Source organism: Cervus elaphus, chromosome 26 (assembly GCF_910594005.1).
Source record: "Cervus elaphus chromosome 26, mCerEla1.1, whole genome shotgun sequence".
Taxonomy (NCBI): domain Eukaryota; kingdom Metazoa; phylum Chordata; class Mammalia; order Artiodactyla; family Cervidae; genus Cervus; species Cervus elaphus.
Window position 1 is genome coordinate 19,437,162 of NC_057840.1, and position 19,811 is coordinate 19,456,972.

Here is a 19,811-nt window from a genome sequence, read left to right on the forward strand (position 1 = left end):
GAACCATTATAGAGTGTTCAGGTACTTATCTGTGAATTCACAAGGCAGCATCTTTCCTTTTGTTTGTTGGGAGTGAAGAGCTGTCTTTTCCTTTAAATCTAAGAGAACTTGATGTTGGACACACTTTGGCAATTTCCGGAGGGGTGTTTTTTATTATAGAAAACTGACTTTGTTTATATGATGCCACCATAATCTTCAATTCAGATATATTCAAGCAAGCTTTCCCAGTAAAATTATTTGAATAATTCAACTGATTATGGAAAAAGATCTCCATACCTATTCCTTTTCCAGAGGGGTGCCTGCCAACAGGCTGGTTGTGACAGTAATGTAATTCAGGAGAAGGATCCTGGAAGGCAAATTCCTCTCCCTTTGGTGCCTGGGGCTGCTTCACAGCATGAGTCCTAAAATATAACAGTGCTGTGAGACAAGGTCAGTGATAATAATCTGATTTCTTCACTTCAGCTATTTGTGGTCATCATCTAGCTTTATTTTCTTTGAACATCTGTAGTGTTTATTGCTTATATAAAACTATGGTATTCTGGTGCTTCCCTGGTGACTCAGTGGTAATGAATCTGCTTGCCAATGCGGGAGACACGGGTTCGATCCCAGGTCCGAGAAGATCCCACGTGTCTCGGAACAGCTAAGCCTGTGTGTCACAACGACTGAACCTGCACTCTGGAGCCTGGAAGCCACAATTACCGAAGCCCGAGAGAGCCTGTGCTCTGCAACAAGAGAAGCCACTGTGATGAGAAGCTTGTGCACCACAACTAGAGAATAACTCCTACTCGCTGGAACTAGAGAAAAGCCCAAGCAGTAACGAAGAAGATCCAGCACATCCTAAATAAATAAATAATTTTTTAATAAAAAAAAAAAAAGGGACTTTGATGCTCACTGGTTTTTATCCTGTGTCATCTGTCTAACTGGAGCATAACGGTGAGGACAACATCTCAGGCTCCTTTTTGATTCCACAGATGCTAGCCTTGGGGCTTAAATAGTGGGCAATAGAAACAGGAATTGGTTGATTATTTTGACAGTAACTATATTTATTCCTTTATACATCTTAACACTACTTTGCTACCATCCTCAATCACATATGCTCTGCATAATAACTATTTCCCTTACAAGGCAACAGCTCCGCAGAGCAGACTCCATGAGAAGACAGAGTGGCTTCTGGAATTCCCCATCCTTTCATGCCATCACCCTTGGGACTTCCCGGTCCTTTCTTCTCAGCACTGACCGAGGTAACTGCATCCTGTTCTAGATTCTCAGGGTCTACCCCTGTGTTTCCCCAGGCCTAGGCTAGGGGTGGGGTGGTGGGGAGGGCTAGGGGGAAGAGGCAGCAATGAGAAGGCCCACATCTCTCCGTCTGTTCTACGCGGCTACCAACACCCTCAGATCTCCTGATCTCCTGATACAGCTGTATCTCCTGATACAGTTGCCTGCCTTCCCCTTTCTACCAGCATGAGGTTGTGAGGATTCAACACCAAACACAGTCCTTACACTTCAGCTCTGTAAATCCCCTTCTTCTTCCTCCCTATTGAGGACCCCACCCCACCCCACCCCACCCCACCCACCACAACTCAGAATTCACTGACCTGAGTCATTCTTTGGAAATGGAGGTGAAGTTTTTCTCAGTCCTTTAAGTTCTGGGACTGAGATTTTAGTTTGAATTAGTCTTTCTTGGACTGAAAAAATTAAAAGAAAAAAGACAAAAAGAAAAAAGAGGAAGTAGGAGGGAATTATTTCAGGTAATATCTGTAAGGAACAGTATGTGCCATTTGCTTTTTGAATTGAAAGCATAAGACTCAGCGAAAATGGCAAGGCTGGGCTGATCCCCCGGAAAGAACCTGGCTAGCCTGGCCACAGCTAACCCACCCACACATGCTTTGGCTCCTCTGATAGTCCCCTGTTCCAGAATTTTTTACTTCTTTCTTGGCTACTGTCTCCTAGCATATTGTTCTTGCAATATCTCTAAAAAGCCATCAAACTAACTAAACACATTAAGACCACCTTTTCACCCACCAACCTCCTGGTTCTAAAAACCCTTTCACCACCACTGCAGCCCTTTTCCTTCTTAGCTAAGCTGCATGAAAACATCATCTCCATCTCTTTACCTCTAATTTACTCTTCAACCCATTGCAATTTATCCGTTAAACAAATGTTATGCTGCTGCTGCTGCTAAGTCGCTTCAGTCATGTCCGACTCAGTGCAACCCCATAGATGGCAGCCCACCAGGCTCCGCCGTCCCTGGGATTCTCCAGGCAAGAACACTGGAGTGGTTTCATGCATTTCCTTCTCCAATGCATGAAAGTGAAAAGTGAAAGTGAAGTCGCTCAGTTGTGTCTGACTCTTAGCGACCCCATGGACTGCAGCCTACCAGGCTCCTCCATCCATGGGATTTTCCAGGCAAGAGTACTGGAGTGGGTTGCCATTGCCTTCTCCAAACAAATGTTATAGATCACTTTATATTTTCTGGGACTAAAGGGAAGAATGTGACAAAGAATCTTATTCCATTAAAACAAGTTTTTACTGAGATGCCAACAAACCTCATTCCCAAATCCAATGGATCCTTCTCAGTAGTTAACCTGGTTGGCAAACTCTGTAGCATTTAATGGTTTTAACAAAAGTTCAACTCTTCCGCCTGGCATTATGCTGGGTGGTGGAGACACAAAGAAATAGAATTGCTTGAGTGACCTTTGAGTGCGGTTGCTTGCATTTCAAAGGGTACCACCCCAGGAGCCTGTGGCTTATCACATCATAGTAAGTGTTAATGTAGCAATAAGTTAAAAACATGAGCTCTAGAACCACACTTCCTGGCTGCAAAGCCTAGCATCACTGCTTAGGCGACTCATTGAGCCTTCTCAAAGCTCAGCTTCTACATCTGTAAAATGAAGATAATAGTAATACCAATCTCATCAGGGTTTTGTGAAGACTAAATGAGATAATGCAAGTAAACTCAGTGCCTGGCACTGGGTGAACACATGATTACTATATTAACTATTATAATTATGGTTCCAAGTCCTGAGAGAGTTTTATATAAAGTGGCATGTCAGAAAAAAATGGGAGGTATTTGGCCCATTTTTCCCATTGGGAGAAATCAAGGAAGGCTTCCTGGAGGAAGTGATGGTTAAACTGAGTCTTGAAAGTTGAGTTGAAGGAAGCCAGGTGAATTGAAGTGAGAAGGACACTTCCAGCAGAGAGGATGACAGAAGCCAAAACACAGAGATAAGAATCTGCATGGGATGTATTGAAAATAGGGCCAAAAGGAGAGGTGGGAACTGAAGCTTAATAGAAAGGCTGGGTCGCGAGGTGCTGAGTGGTCACTGAAGTACTTAACGCAGGAGAGTGGCCTGGTCCAGGGTATCTTTCAGTGCAGTATGAAGGGTGATTTGAGCCAGTCTAAAACACAAGTAACTGGATGAGTCAGGAGTCATTGATTAGAAAAGAAATGATACGGCCAAAAAGAAGAGTAGCACTGCAGGTGAAAAGGGGGAATGAGTCAGCAGATCAGTCTATCAGGCAGCTCTCAGATCTACAGCCTTTTCCCCATCGGAGACACATGATTTTATTGTCTTTTATCTGATTTCTTCAAGCCAAGCCCTAAATCGCCTTGACCCTTTAATCCATCCTTACTGAAACCATGGCATTTTTCCAAATGCAAAAGCTGATCTCGTCCCAGCTTTAAGCTCTTCAGTGGTTCCCCCACTATGGCAGCGGTGGCTTTCAAACCTGGTGAGGGTGGATGTGCTATAAGAAAATCCCGTAGAGTCCCTGGTGGCCTAAGTGCTTAGGACTCCACACTTTCACTGCCATGACCTGGGCTCAACCCCTGGTTGGGGAACTGAGGTCCCACAAGCTGCAGGTACAGTGGAGAGAGAAAAAAGGAGAGAAGAAAATCCTGTGCACATACACATATATAATAATGTAGAGAGATATAACTGAAACAATTGATCTACCTCCAAACATATTTTTTACATGAAATGCCCTGACATTTTCTATTCTAATATATTCATTTAAAATGCTTATTAAATGATGCAACCCATTGACGATTCATGACCCACTAACAGATGACATAAAATTGACAAACACTCATCTAAATGGTAAAGTCTAAACTCCTTGGCCTGGGATACCAATTCCCCTATGATCTGGATTCTCCTTTCCCATCATGCCCCCAGTGCATCCAGTTCTTCCACCATGTCATTCAATTTGCAGATGTCTTAAAGGCTGGTTTCCTAAGTCTTTAACTGGATACAGACTCTTCCCTCCAACCCACCTTGTTCATCTGGGTCAGCCTGGCTAAGTGTCACACGCTTAGGACAGTCGGCCATTGTTTGACTTCTCACCACCCCCTTGACCCACCAGGGTATTTATTTGTTCAAATGGAAACACCCATTCACTCTGGTTTACTTGTCTGTTCCTTCTACTAGAATGTGAGTTTCACAAGGAGAAAGACACTGTTTTCTCATTTATTCATTAATGTAGCATTTACAAAGTTTCTTTTGTGTTCCCTCTTCCTAAGCCCATCCCCTCCCCATTTCCTGTCGGCCTTGACTTTGAGCTGAAGCTTCCAAGGAAAGAGGTTCACTGTTATGCCCCAGAGCACAGATCCCAACATATAGTAAGTTATAAAGAAATATTTCTTCGTTGGCCTAAAGCCTGATACCATTTAAGGCATAGTGAAGAAAAAATAAGAAGCAATCGTCTTTAAGAGTCAACAGGGAAATCAACAGCTGTAAAACAGTGCTAAAGCTAGCTGTCATCATTAGGGACCACCAGGACACAACTGACTTCAAATTCACACACACACAGGACTCAATGGATGTGAGTTTGAGTAAACTCTGGGAGTCGGTGATGGACAAGGAGGCCTGGCATGCTGCAGTCCACGGGGTCGCCAGAGTCGGACACGACTGAGTGACTGAACTGGATGGGTTAGAATACATCCTGGGGAAAGGCAGCCTCGATTAGAGGAGTGAGCACTGTGTACAGAGGGCATCTTGGGGAGGCATATCTTCTACATGCGTTTCTAAACCCAGGGGAGTTTTTTTAAAAATGTAGGTTCATCAGTGATTTTTAACAATATTTTGTTTTTAGGCTCTCTGTGTCCGGGTGAAGGTCAGGGAAAACAATGAAGCGTGAAAAGAATGGGGCCTTGGTGGTCTGGGGGTGTCGGATAGGAGGGCAGGAGGTGACCGGGGGTGGCACAGACCCAGGAGGGGGCCCTGGGAGGGGTTATCCCAGAGGAGAAGGGAGAGTGGAAGTGCCATCTGCATCGGCTTTCGGAGTGCTGCCTTATCATCCTTCAGATCCATCTCTTTCCCTGCCCCAAATGTAATATAGTGTCAGAGGTTTGTTATTTCATACAACAGTTACATTCCTTAATAATCTAGGTACGGTGGTGGTTTAGTGGTACTGGTTTAGTCCCTAAGTTGTGTCTGATTCTTGCTACCCCATGGACTGTAGCCCACCAGCCTCCTCTGTCCATGGATTTCCCAGGCAAGAGTACTGGAGTGGGTTGCCATTTACCGCTCCAGGGTATCTTCCTCACCCAGGGATTTAACCCACATCTCCTGCACTGGCAGATGGATTCTTCACTGCTGAGTCACCTGTTATTCTGGAGTGAAACAGTCAGTTTATAAGTTATTTGGGTTTTCTCACAATTTACTGAACAGAAAAGACATTTAAGATATAAAAACAATCTTCTACAGAAATGAATGAACTGATTTAGGACAACAGGGTTCTCATTCTAGCTCTGTAGTCATGTGAGCAAGTCACTTAACTTCACTACCCTTATCTGTGAGATGAAGAGCTTGGAGCAGGGAAGCCCCACCATGCCTTTCAACCACATCACAGATTCAAGGCCATTCCTTCCTTGGGTTCTGCTACGACAGTTTGGAGCTCCTATTTCGACAGTGTGCTGTGCTTAGGCTGTTGAATGAACAAATGATCAAGTGACATTTGTTTTTACCCACTACATTTTCCCTCTGCTTGCCAATCCAGTCACATTCATCCCTAACTGTGTATTACCTCCATTAGATAAACTGAAAAGAAAAAAAAAATAACCTCACAGAGCTCTTAAAATAATCTTATGGTCTTAAGGGCAGTTGTTAGAAAATCCATTTAAATTGCAATGATACAGACTGAATGAAAGTCTCATTATTTGAACAGTGTACATTCCTTAATTAAATTGCAAGTGCTAAATGAAAGGGAGGATGATTAACATCCAAAATGGGGGCTTATTACTACTCCCTGACGTTCCTGCTTCTTCCTCGAATCTTCTTATAAAAGAAATTGCACAGTACAGTCAGTTTCAATTTTATGCAAAAACAGTTTTCCTCCAAATGATGCTTGTGCTGCATTGGTAATGGTTTCTATTTCAGTATTCTATTTTTTCCCTCACTTCATGTTTTATAAAGAAAATGCTAAGATTTAACTGTTCCCTGAAAACAAGAAGGGAGTCAAAGCTAATAAATAGATACTTAGTAAGTCTCTTACTATGTTCAAGAATTTTGTGAGGTACTGAAACTGTGGGAGATGGGAGAAGGGATTGAGAATGAATTGCAGATGTTTGAAAGTCCTATGAAAACTGCTGAAATCTGAAGACTCACTGCAACCTCAGGACAATTGAGACAGAGGAAAATAATCATTACTATGAATCTGTGTCAGTGGAGAAGGAGAAAAAGACATTTTTTCAGGACAGATGAATTCTGGGGATTTGAAAAAAAACTAATAATAATATTAAAACAAAGAATTTGAATCAGAGAGAGTCCAGCAAACAACATTATCCCTACTGATCCCACACTCTCCAGAAATGCTGTAATCTGCCCATGGATAGCAATACTTTGCATCATTAGCCGATGTGTTGTTGAAAGAAAAATAAGTAACTGAGAATGGAGAATATAATCCAGAAATACATATTAATGCATTATAGTAACATGGTCCTAATTAAACTCAAAAGGAAATACCAAACTTTTCAGCTTTATGAGGAGAGCATCATCTATAACTTTCAGGCAAAGACAACTGTTTAAACTTTCATGCCTCTGGCCATGGTGATTGGTCCAAGAGTTGGCATGTGACCTAATCAGAACCAATCAGAATCCTTCTCTGCAATCTTTTAATACTGAAACTGGGAGGTAGAATTTTCTACTTTTTGGATAGCAGATGCTAGGGAAGTGTCCTGAGGAAATACCAGCAGTCTATCTCTTATCACATGAAGAAGCCTGAGATAATAATCCACCTAGTGAGAGGCGGAACTGAGAGGCAGAGACACATCACACTCGGATTCCAGATAAAGTAAGCAGTTTTTTAAAAAAATTTGTTTACTCTTATTGTAATTAGATGCAAAGAATATAATTCCCTGGGAAAAGAAAGTTGCTTTTAGGTAGATATAATTCAAAATATTTCACCAGTTGAACAGCAGGGACACAGAGCATGAGGCATTGTCCGTAGGACCCAGGCAGGATCGTCTGGGGCTCCTGCTGTTCCAATTTCACTTCTTTGCTTTTAGATTGTAGAGAGTTCTTGAAGGGTCCTTTGGGGCAGGCAGGAACAAGCTGGGTTGGTTGGAGGGAGAGGACACTCAGAAGGCTCTGGATAGTGGCTATACTAACCCTTATAGAAATATTTCAGTACTTCAGAATCAGTATGTCTTGCCAATGCATGTCAACTGAACATCAGTCCTTGTTTGGGGAAAGAGAAGATGGAATTCAGGTTATTCTCTGTGCAAAGGACAGAGCAGACTGTGTGATGAAGACTGCACGTAGCATAAACACTGTCCAATTGCTTGAACTCAAATTGTTCTTACAGTTTGGATTTTATGGTCTTTATTTATATCCAAAATCAATAATGACCAAAATTTCATTTCTTTCCATAATCCAGCTATCTCTCAACCCTTCACCAAGTGCCAGAAGATAATAAAAAGTGTTAAATCATTTGACTGGCCATGTCCAGGGTTAAATAAGGTAAGTACTTTCATTTCATAAAGAAATATAGGGCAAATACTTGGTCTGGTAGCTCAGATGGTAAAGAATCTGCCTGCCTTGTGGGAGACCTGGGTTCGATTCCTGGGTTGGGAAGATCTTCTGAAGAAGGGCATGGCAACCCACTCCAGTACTCTTGCCTGGAGAATCCCCATGGACAGAGGAGCCTGACGGGCTACAGTCCATGGGGTCACAAAGAGCTGGACACGACTGAGCTACTAAGCGCACATTCCGATATAAAAGAAACTAATCCTAATTAATCAAAAAATAGGAAAGAATTTTTCAAAAACGTGAAATAAAAGTTTTAAAATGGATTTTGGTGGGTACTTTGGGTCATAAATCCACCAAAACAAAACAAAAATTCAGAGTATATGAAAACAAGGAATTTGAATTCTAGGCTTGCCTCTAGTGAATTGAGTATTAAGGAAACACTGTTCACTGAAATAAGAACTGTGGTCAGCAGACAGTGAGCTCAACAGAACATTTTCTCTGCTCAGTAGCGTAGGGAATATTCTTTAGGAACCCAGGAGTCATAGGTTAAGTGGTGATTAAACACTACTGCAGCAGCCTACTCATTTCCCTTTCTCTTTCGCCCCCTTCCAGCTTACCTTACACTTTCCTGCTGGTGTCTTCTTCCTAAAACAGTGTTGATTATATTACTTCCTTACTGAGTACCTTCAATGACTTTTTATTTTCTACTGAATAAGAGCCAAGTCACTTTGTTTAGCTATTACCTGGAATCTCTCCATGCGCTGGCCCAAGTAACATTTACTGTCTGATTCCGCATGATTCGCCTACCTTTCTGCCATGTACCAGCCAACACAGATTATTTGGTCTTTTCTTAACAGAGCCTTTTTTGACCGTTGAGCTTCTGGATTCTCATATGTTCTTGTCAATAGGAGTGACTTTTATTCTTCATCTCTTCTCAATTTTGCAGGTCAGATCTTACCCAAACTTGAAAACCTGGCTCTAAAACCATCTTCATGAAGGTTAATTACAACTCCATGAAGTATCTACCTCCTTGAACCCCACATTTTGACTTCAAACTTCTCATGTGAGTCAGTATACTGTATGGCACCATGATGAATGCACTCTTTAAAGATTCCAGCTAGTATTTATTTTCATGGATGATTACCATGAGGTATAGTCCCCTCTTGGGATTATGAGAAATACAGAATTTTTCACCATAATATCACACAAGAAGGGTTAGGAGAGAATAACTTGTCATGGGTATATGAACTAGGAGGACTTCATTTATACTCAGAATTCCCCTGAGGGTTCAGTCTGTAAGACTGATTCTTTGCCAGTTGCCATTCCTTTTTCTAAGAGACTGCAGGAGACCTTGAGAACTACTCTAAAACTTCTAACAGGTCCTTGGGCCAGTGATTTCCACAACAGTTATTTGATTTTTGACATTTATTTGACTTAGAGAGTGATCAATGATTTACTTATAATTTTATCACCAAGTGTTTTTTATTCATGGGTACTAATTTTGCCTCTTTGATTCTATCAGGCTTTAATATTCTTACTTATCACTGTCTTCTCATTATAGCTATTGCCCGCCTAGTAATTTTCCTCCAGAAACAAATAAGAACCAGCATGAAAAGGCGTGGGGTTGGTGTGCTTGGCTCATTTTCCTAGGAATCCTCAATTCTGTTCTTGATCATTTTGCTCTCCCGGGTAAAGAGTGTCTCCCAGTCTCATTTAGTCTTACAGAGGCCTCATTCAGTCTTCCAAAGGCCTTTCTCTGCTGGAGGACATCTCTACCCTGCGGAGGATATTTTCTATTATCACTTTATTGCCGATATCTTATTCATGACTGTCTTTGTAGATCATACTTATCTAAAAAGTGGTAAGAATTAGAAGACAACAAATGATAGTACCAGGAAGCCCTCTGTGAGCCCTCTGTGAGTATGTGAAATGAGTATACGTGTATCAGTTCAGTTCAACTGAGTCACTCAGTCATGTCTGACTCTTTGCGATCCCATGAACTGCAGCATGCCAGGCTACCCTGTTCATCATCTACTCCCGGAGCTTGCTCAAACTCATGTCCATCGAGTTGGTGATGCCATCCAACCGTCTCATCCTCTGTCGTCCCCTTCTCCTCCTGCCTTCAATCTTTCCCAGCATCAGGGTCTTTTCCAGTAACTTAGCTCTTCGCATCAGGTGGCCAAAGCATTGGAGCTTTAGCTTCAGCATTGGTCCTTCCAATGAATACTCAGGGTTTATTTCTTTTACCATTGACTGATTTGATATTCTTGCTGTCTGAGGGACTCTCAAGAGTCGTCTCCAACACCACAGTTCAAAAGCATCAGTTCTTCGGTGCTCAGAGCTTTGACTAGATGGACCTTTGTTGGTAAAATAGTGTCTATGCTTTTTAATTAGAGATATCAAGGGAACATTTCATGCAAAGATGGGTTCAATAAAGGACAGAAATGGTATGGACCTAACAGAAGCAGAAGATATTAAGAAGAGGTGGCAAGAATACAGAGAACTGTACAAAAAAGATCTTCACGACCCAGATAATCACAGTGGTGTGATCACTCACCTAGAGCCAGACAACCTGGAATGTGAAGTCAAGTGGGCCTTAGGAAGCATCACTATGAACAAAGCTAGTGGAGGTGATGGAATTCCAGTTGAGCTATTTCCAATCCTCAAAGATGATGCTGTGAAAGGGCTGCACTCAATATGCCAGCAAATTTAGAAAACTCAGCAGTGGCCACAGGACTGGAAAAGGGCAGTTTTCATTCCAATCCCTAAGAAAGGCAATCCCAAAGAATACTCAAACTATCTCACAATTGCACTCATGGCACACGCTAGTAAGTAATGCTCAAAATTCTCCAAGCCAGGCTTCAACAGTATGTGAACTGTGAACTTCCAGATGTTCAAGCTGGTTTTAGAAAAGGCGGAGGAACCAGAGATCAAATTGCCAACATCCGCTGGATCATCAAAAAAAGCAAGAGAGTTCCAGAAAAACATCTGTTTCTGCTTTATTGACTATGCCAAAGCCTTCGACTGTGTGCATCACAATAAACTGTGGAAAATTCTGAAAGAGATGGGCATACCAGACCACCTGACCTGCCTCTTGAGAAACCTGTATGCAGGTCAGGAAGCAACAGTTAGAACTGGACATGGAACAACAGACTGGTTCCAAATAGGGAAAGGAGTACGTCAAGGCTATCTATTGTCACCCTGCTTATTTAACTTATATGCAGAGTACATCATGAGAAACGGGCTGGAAGAAGCACAAGCTGGAATTAAAATTGCAGGGAGAAATATCAATAACCTCAGATATGCAGATGATACCACCCTTATGGCAGAAAGTGAAGAGGAACTAAAAAGCCTCTTGATGAAAGTGAAAGAAGAGAGTGAAAAAGTTAGCTTAAAGCTTAACATTCAGAAAACTAAGATCATGCCTCTGGTCCCATCACTTCATGGGAAATAGATGGGGAGACATTGGAAACAGTGTCAGACTTTATTTTTGGGGGCCCCAAAATCACTGCAGTTGGTGATTGCAGCCATGAAATTAAAGGATGCTTACTCATTGGAAGGAAAGTTATGATCAACCTAGACAGCATATTAAAAAGCAGAGACATTACTTTGCCAACAAAGGTCCATCTAGTCAAGGCTATGGTTTTTCCAGTGGTCATGTATGGATGTGAGAGTTGGACTGTGAAGAAAGCTGAGCACCGAAAAATTGATGCTTTTGAACTATGGTGTTTTAGATGACTCAGAGTCCCTTGGACTGCAAGGAGATCCAACCAGTCCATCCTGAAGAAGATAAGTCCTGGGTGTTCACTGGAAGGACTGATGCTGAAGTGAAACTCCAGTACTTTGGCCACCTGATGTGAAGAGTTGACTCATTGGAAAAGACCCTGATGCTGGGAGGGATTGGGGGCAGGAGGAGAAGGGGACGACAGAGGATGAGATGGCTGGATGGCATCACCGACTCGATGGACATGAGTTTGAGTAAACTCCGGGAGTTGGTGATGGACAGGGAAGCCTGGCGTGCTGCGATTCATGGGGTTGCAAAGAGTCAGACACGACTGAGCGACTGAACTGAACTGAACTGATGCTTTTTAATATGCTGTTTAGGTTGATCCTAGCTTTTCTTCCAAGGAGCAAGTGTCTTTTAACTACATGGCTGCAGTCACCATCTGCAATGATTTTGGAGACCCCAAAAGTCTCTCACTGTTTTCATTGTTTTCCCATCTATTTGCTATGAAGTGATGGGACCAGATGCCATGATCTTCGGTTTTTGAATGCTGAGTTTTAAGCCAGCTTTTTCACTCTTCTCTTTCAGTTTCATCAAGGCTCTTTAGTTCCTCTTCACTTTCTGACATAAAGGTGGTGTCATCTGTATATCTGAGGTTATTGATATTTCTCCCTGCAATCTTAATTCCAGCTTGTGCTTCATCCACAAGCTATGTACTCTGCATTTAAGTAAAATAAGCACGGTGACAATATACAGCCTTGACGTACTCCTTTCCCTATTTGGAATCAGTCTGTTGTTCCATGTCCAGTTCTAACTGTTGCTTCTGACCTGCATACAGATTTCTCAGGAGGCAGGTAAGGTAGTCTGGTATTCCCATCTCTTTAAGAATTTTCCACAGTTTGTTGTGATCCACACAGTCAAAGGCTTTGGTGTAGTCAATGAAGCAGATGTTTTTCTGGAACTCTCTTGCTTTTTCTATGATCCAACAGATATTGGCAATTTGAACTCTGGTTCCTCCGCCTTTTATAAATTCAGTTTGAACATCTGGAAGCTCTCGGTTCACGTACTGTTGAAGCCTGGCTTGGAGAATTTTGAGCATTACTTTACTAGCGTGTGAGATGAGTGCAATTGTGCAGTAGTTTGAACATTCTTTAGTATTGCCTTTCTTAGGGATTGGAATGAAAACTGCCCTTTTCCAGTCCTGTGGCCACTGCTGAGTTTTCTAAATTTGCTGGCATATTGAGTGCAGCCCTTTCACAGCATCATCTTTTTGAGGATTTGAAATAGCTCAACTGGAATTCCATCACCTCCACTAGCTTTGTTCGTAGTGATGCTTCCTAAGGCCCACTTGACTTTGCTTTCCAGAAATCCTGGAGAGCATCTTTCATTCTGTGAAGTGCCCAAATGATGCTTTTTTCTTTGGTTCTAGGCATTAAATTAGTCTCTTCTTTACAGCTCTTTTATTACTCTTTGAAATTTTATTTGCTCTTATAACTGTTCTTTCCAGGCTTCGCTGTGGTTCATTAAATAATATTTCTAATTTGTGGACCATTGTATTAAACTCAAATCTCCTAGCTGCATATTCCTCCTCTGAGTAAATCTTCTCACATGGTTCTAATTTTGCAAAATATAAAGCTGATGCTTTTCTGAAGTCATCCAACCATTCTGTAACAGAACAGGACTTGGAGAAGGTTAGGAAACTTATAAACTTAAATAGCAAGAGTTTTTCTTACCAAACTAGGTGTCATCTCTAGACCAAATGGCTTTAACGATGTACAATTTCCACAAATTTTTCTATGAGAGTGTAGCCAGAAAAGCAAATTCTATTCTATATAGATAAGCATAGAATCCAGAATTTTAAGAATTTTTGAAATGCACAAATGGCATTATAATGTTGTCATGCCTAATGCCAACTGTCACATCTCTCAATGCTATTGATGGAATCTTATGAAAATCACTTCAAAGCTAGGAGGTGACTTAGAAATCAGCTTGCAAAATACATGTTAAATGTGTGCCCTGTGTACCCAGCCCTGATGCATGCAAGCCATTCTCATGAAGGACTTCTCCCTCGAGTTTTACATTCCTTGATGTACACTTCATAGAATTTCTTGCTGTAATTATTTTTCCTACTCTTCAGCAACTTTGGTTGAAATATGGAGCCAGTATAGAATATAATTACAATATAATAACCATCGCTTACCACTGGAGATGAATATAATGGATTTTCTCATTTAAAATGAGACACCTTTTAACTCTAATCATTAGTTCTTAGACAGAAATTATGCCTGTTTAAAGTCTCTATGTCTAGCTATCTTGAAGGATATTGTATGTATTCTGATAGTGATTAACAAAATCTTGCTTCTGTTCTCTTTTATTTCATTAAATTATATGCAATTATATTAATTCAAAAGAATGTAGACTTTGAAATATTTTAAAAAGGGATTTCTAAAAGCGTATTATTTTATATCGATCTGAAGAGAAATCATAAATCTTAGAATTGAATGTAATTTTCACTACTATTTTCACCTTCTAAAATCTCCATGCTGCTCTTAATTATTTTCTCTCATTTTCCTGGAAATGAAGACATTTTTAACAGACATATTAAAAAATGTCCAGATTTTGCATGTGGTGAAAAAAATATTTTTAGTCCTTGACTAGAAGAAGTTTATTCATTTGGAATTTGAAGTTACTCTAAACTTAAGTGTAATTGACATTAATTTTCTAGTTAACCTGGGTTTTCAGACCTGATTTCAGAAGATAGTAGCCTGGTAAAGAAAACATCATTTCAGAACAGTGATTAAATGACTAATTTTGGTTACTGCATATAAATGAGCAAGCAGAAAAATATTAACTGTTCTTTCTAAAGTCAGTTTTCATAGAATTTCTTGCCTTCCTCTCAGACACTAGGTTTCTGAGGGGGAAAAAATGCTATCAAATACACTAAAATTCAAATGATCTTTCGAGAGGTTGTTTTTGTTTTCATTGAATTTTTGGTGCCATATGTATACTCATATACAGTGAGTATGTAAAATGTCATGATTTGTGAGTGAGCTAATATCTGAGGTTACAGAACCTGAGTTTGATGTTTCTTCCCCATTCTAGATTCATAAATGTTCAGCATTCATTCAAATAAAAACTCTATTTCAGTAAAAATGATCTCAAATTTCTACCAATGATTCCATCAATAATGTCTTAATACACTAAAACCAGTTTTCTATTACTGAAGAACTATTATGTCCCAGGCACTCTGCAGTTATCACCTCTTATGCATAACACCCCACAAGGCCAACAGCATCCCTATTTTTTATATTATATTTATATTTACATATATATTTATATATATATAAAATACTAAGGCTCAGAGAGGCCACTTGACCTGCCTAAAGTCACATAGCAAGTAAGATGCAGAATCAGGTATGACATTTTTCAGAATCCTATTTATTCCCTCTTGCTGCCTTGCCACAAAATGTACTTACACCACCACAACAAATATACAAACACCTTTTTGTCCTAGTACTTGTCATATACAGTATGCTTGGCGTAATTAAATAAATTATTTTCAGCAAAAGTTCTTTGAGCTTGCTCAAAGGAGTATTGAGGAACAAACAGAAACATCATTACCATAAATACATATGATGATGGTATATTAGAGAGGTGTTTATTAATTCTGGATGCAGCCCCCCTCTGCTTCTTCAGAGGAAAATCCAATAATGTGATTTTTTTTCCCATTGGCCACAGTCGATTGAATGAAAACTAGTCTAAAATGAAACATCTTATCCAGGGCATAAAACAAAACATCTTTGCAGTCAGTTTTACAAATTGGTTAAGAGGTATTCCCAACTATTTTATGATGAAAAATACTTTTTAGTTCATCCTCAAAGGTCCCTTAACAAAGAGGAGAATGTGTGTGCAGGGTTGCCATGGGAGAGCCTCCATGAACCATAAGGAAAACTGCTCTAAACCTGAAATTGGCCAAAACAAAAGAATCCATGAAATTACAGATGTGGTGCTGGGAAGTCCTAAGTACTTTTTCCCTCATACCAGAAGTGCTTAGAATCTTAATAATTCTTGCTTTCTGTTTTCTTTTCTACGTGCTTAATAATTTTCTTTAGTCTGTATCTCATCATTAAAAAAGACGAAGTCAACCCTAGAAAATCATAGGCAGGAAACCACATTTTTATTCCATCACTCCTAAACCATCACTCACAATATTCAGTGTTGGTATAGCTATAGCAACAGATGTTAAAATGCACATTGTAACTACAAAGGCTCTTTTAATGTCAGTTTAATTTAAACCTTAACCACAGATTTTTTCCACAGATACAGCGAGAAACCACAAGGATCCTCTCGTCTTAATGCTCCTTCCACATACTGCAATAAAAATTCTTGTTTTGGAAACAGAACAACCTTCTGAATCATCCGTCATGACCCACTGTGTCTGCCATGGTCAAACCACATGTTTTGTACATAAGCCTTCTTGGGGCCAAGGGGGAAAAAACCTGTTCCCCTTCCCCACCCATTATTTTCACTGGGGAGTTTTGGCTACACATCTCTAAAAATGACAAGTGTATTAAAATTGCAAAGTACTTTTAAAAAATACTTTAGAGAATGGCAATGAATTTAAACGGTATTTACTGAGTCTTTACTATGGACAAGCTAGTGTGTTCCTTAGGGGAAATAAACAAATACATAATTGAATAAACATTCACTATTCAGGAAGTATACAGTTTAGAGGAGTGTTGTTTACTAGAAATATAATGTGAACCACATAAGTATCAATAATCTAAAACGTTCCACTAACTGCATTAAATAAAGCAAAATGAAAGAGGAAATTAATTTCAATCATATAATTATTTGGCTTCCCAGGTGGCACTGGTGGTAAAGAAGAGAAGCGGGTTTGATCCCTGGATCAGGAGGAACCCCTGGAGGAGGGCATAGCAACCCACTCCAGTACTCTTGTCTGGAGAATCCCACTGACAGAGGAGCCTGGCGGGCTATAGCCCATGGGGTCAAAAAGAGTCAGACACAACTGAAGGGACTGAGCTTGCACATATAATTATTTAACCCAACATAATCAAATATTATCATTTCAAAATGTAGTCAATATGAAGTTATCAATGCAGTATTTTATGTTCTTTATTTTTTTTTTTTTTCATAAAAGTCTTTAACCTCTGGTATGTACTTTAACTTACTCTCAACTCAGACCAGTCACATTTCAGGTGTTTGATAACCCCATGGAACTGGTAGCTACCATATCAGACCCTAGAAGTGTCATACTTGAAATAGATAAGGACCTAAATGGCTTCAATACAAGTTCATCTGGCTTAGGGAGAGGAGGAACTTTTCCATGGAAGAGATGGCTATTGAAATTGGTCCTCGAGATAATGCTTATGAATTGGAGAGATGAAGAGTTGTAGTTCATACTTCAGAAACTGCGGAAGCACGAACTTGGGGGAAGGAAAATTGCAGGGAATTGCAGCTCTGTTCAATCAAAGGCGTTTCTCCTTGTGCTCAGAATAATGACACAGCTACGCAACACGTTAGGAAGTCTGTGAGGTTCTAGTGCTTTTTTTGTTTTTTTCACTTTATCCCACAAACTTGCCCCTACTTTCAGACTCTCTACTCCAGTTGCTCAGCCTATACACCTCTTCTCATAGATTCCTCACTTCTTCCCACCTAGGTCTTTATATAAGTAGTGCCCTACTTGGAGCTTCTTTGGTTTGGCTCATCACTGCTTCTTACAAAGTGCTCTTAGCGCCTTACAAAGTGCTCAGAGAGTCAGTCCTCAGTAAATATATTTGAACGAACAAATGAGCAATTGCGGGGAACGCGAAGAAGAAGAAAGAGGAGGAGGAGGAAGGGGAAGAAGGGCAGAGGAAGGGGAGAGGGAGGAGGAGGAAGATTAGAAGAAAGGCAAGTGGGAAAGAGAGTTAAGGTGGCGCTAGTGGTAAGGAACCCACCTACTGTTGCAGGAGACTCAGGTTTGATCCCTGGAGAAGGGAACGACAACCCACTCCAGTATTCTTGCTTGGAGAATCCCACGGACAGAGGAGCCTGGTAGGCTCATGGGGTTGCAGAGTTGGACACGACTGAGTGACTTAGCGCACACGCAATTGGCAAAGCATGCTGCTGAGGACCTTGGGTTTAAGGCTTTGTAATGAATTCTGGAGCAAGCCAGTTTCACACCTGCTTCTTGCATGTGAAATGTTTGTCTGCAGCTCAACCATGTGTGGCATAGTTTGTGGAGTGAGGAGAGCTGGGCAGGGGAGAGCCCTGTAAGGAGCCTTTGGAAAGAGCCCAGATGAGAATTCATCAGGCTGTGTGCTGAAGGAGAGTGGTAGGTGTGTGCATTGGTTACAAATTACACCAAGAGAGAAAATCATGCCACAAATCATGCTCTTAGAGGTGATAAGAGCTTTCTCCATTTTACAGATGAGGAAAGCAAGACTCAGACAAGTTAGATTCCTTTCCTTTAATGAAACCATGGGGTTCATTACTGTTCACAAATGAATTTCATTATGAAAATAAAGCCTAGGAATAGATTACATGTTGTAAGAGAAGGGATTATTTTATATTAAATTAAATATAGAAAGTGGAGAAAAGAATGAAAAGGATTCAAAATTCATCTAAATTATGAAATTTAGATTAAGAAATTTAAATTAAGAAATGACTTTTAAAAGTTTTTGACATTAGACATTGCTGACCTTAAAACCCTGAAACTGATAACATATTCAGTCAAGGATTCTGATTTTAGCAGTCACTTAAATATTTCCATTTGCTAAGAATGTTAGAAGTGGTACTAATACATCTTTACAATGATTGAAATGTCATGTCAAAGGGTTCCTATTTGAAAGAATTAAAACTGATCCAAAGAGGGAAATTAATGGTAGCACCATGATCACAGAAGCTTGTTCTCTAAGTCACATGTCATTTTTATAATTAGATAACTTGCTTATTTCTAGATTGTGTTCTCAGTTCAACTCCATGTTTTTTGTCTGAATGTCTCAGAAGATGGTAAGAAGAGGGAAGGAATATTTTTAATATTTAAAGAATTCAGCTCTGGCAATCTGTACTTTAGGATCTAGGCAAGATAAGATGACTCATCATTTGCCAGTTTCCAGTAAGGTATGAAAGTCTTAATACTATTTCATTGAGAATGATTTGTGAGTTTTTAAAATCCTAAACAGTTTTTATAACTAAATAAGAAAAGGAGTAGTGGATAGAATATTTCATGAGACTTTTCTGGTTGCAGTGTCCCTGCATAGCAGAAACTTTAGATTAGAGGCAAACAAGAGTATTAGGAGCTCTGTGTTTATTTATTTGTCAAAATATCCTAAAAAAAAAAAATCAACCAGGCTCTGTGGTTGATATTGCAAAGCATAAACAACCTTGACTGAAAAGAAGTTTCACTTTATAGCCAGTTGTTTTGATATTTTGTAGGTCAAACTTTGAAATCAAACCTTTAAACCTCAAAATTTGATAGTATTTACTTGAATAAAAGCCTGTATTTTAATAAAAAAAGAACAGAAGTCAAACTACTCACTGAAAGTTTACAATTAGACTTGGACTCCCCATTGATTATCTTTGTGAGTTAGAAAAATAAATAGTATAAAGCCAAAATTACAGAAGCATGGATATTAAGGTGATTTATGAGGACCCAAGAGACATAAATCAGATAAAATTATCTGATTTTTCAAAAATGAATCCTATTCACCTCCACAAATGGTCTCATAATTCTTTGATGATGCACGGCAGAAAAGTGCTTATGTCAAACTGAAAAGTGGAGGAGAAAGATAAAACGGTAGGTTCAAGTAACAATTAGAGATGCCAATATTCTTCCTAAGGATTTCACTCACTGAACGTATGCTTTTCCCAGAAGGCATTAGGGGAATGCAAGGCAACCAGTTCTTGGGAATTTAGCAACGCATGTTAAAAAAAACCTCTCCTTTCGTATCCACTGCTGATGGTCATATAGAAGAGTCAGGTCTTTCTGAATCTTCTTCCAAAGAGGTGGTCTGTGCCTGAAGCTCAGACCCTGAGCAAAAACAAGCAAGAAATCCTGTACCTCTGAGGCCTCTCTCAGCCTATTTTCTCTCGGGCCTTCCTACTCCCCACTTCCC

The 19,811-nt window shown here is 40.1% G+C and overlaps 1 protein-coding gene and 1 long non-coding RNA gene across 2 annotated transcripts in view; one reads left to right on the top strand and one right to left on the bottom strand.

The window, feature by feature from the left end:
- SGK1 (serum/glucocorticoid regulated kinase 1) overlaps nt 1–19,811 on the bottom strand; it is a 111,101-nt gene that overhangs the window by 71,150 nt on the left and 20,140 nt on the right. The window lies entirely within an intron of this gene.
- Nucleotides 1,226–9,030, top strand: LOC122684338. Its single transcript, XR_006337995.1, has 4 exons — nt 1,226–1,241; nt 4,520–4,618; nt 7,876–7,958; nt 8,914–9,030. It is a non-coding gene; the product is annotated as an uncharacterized LOC122684338 (long non-coding RNA).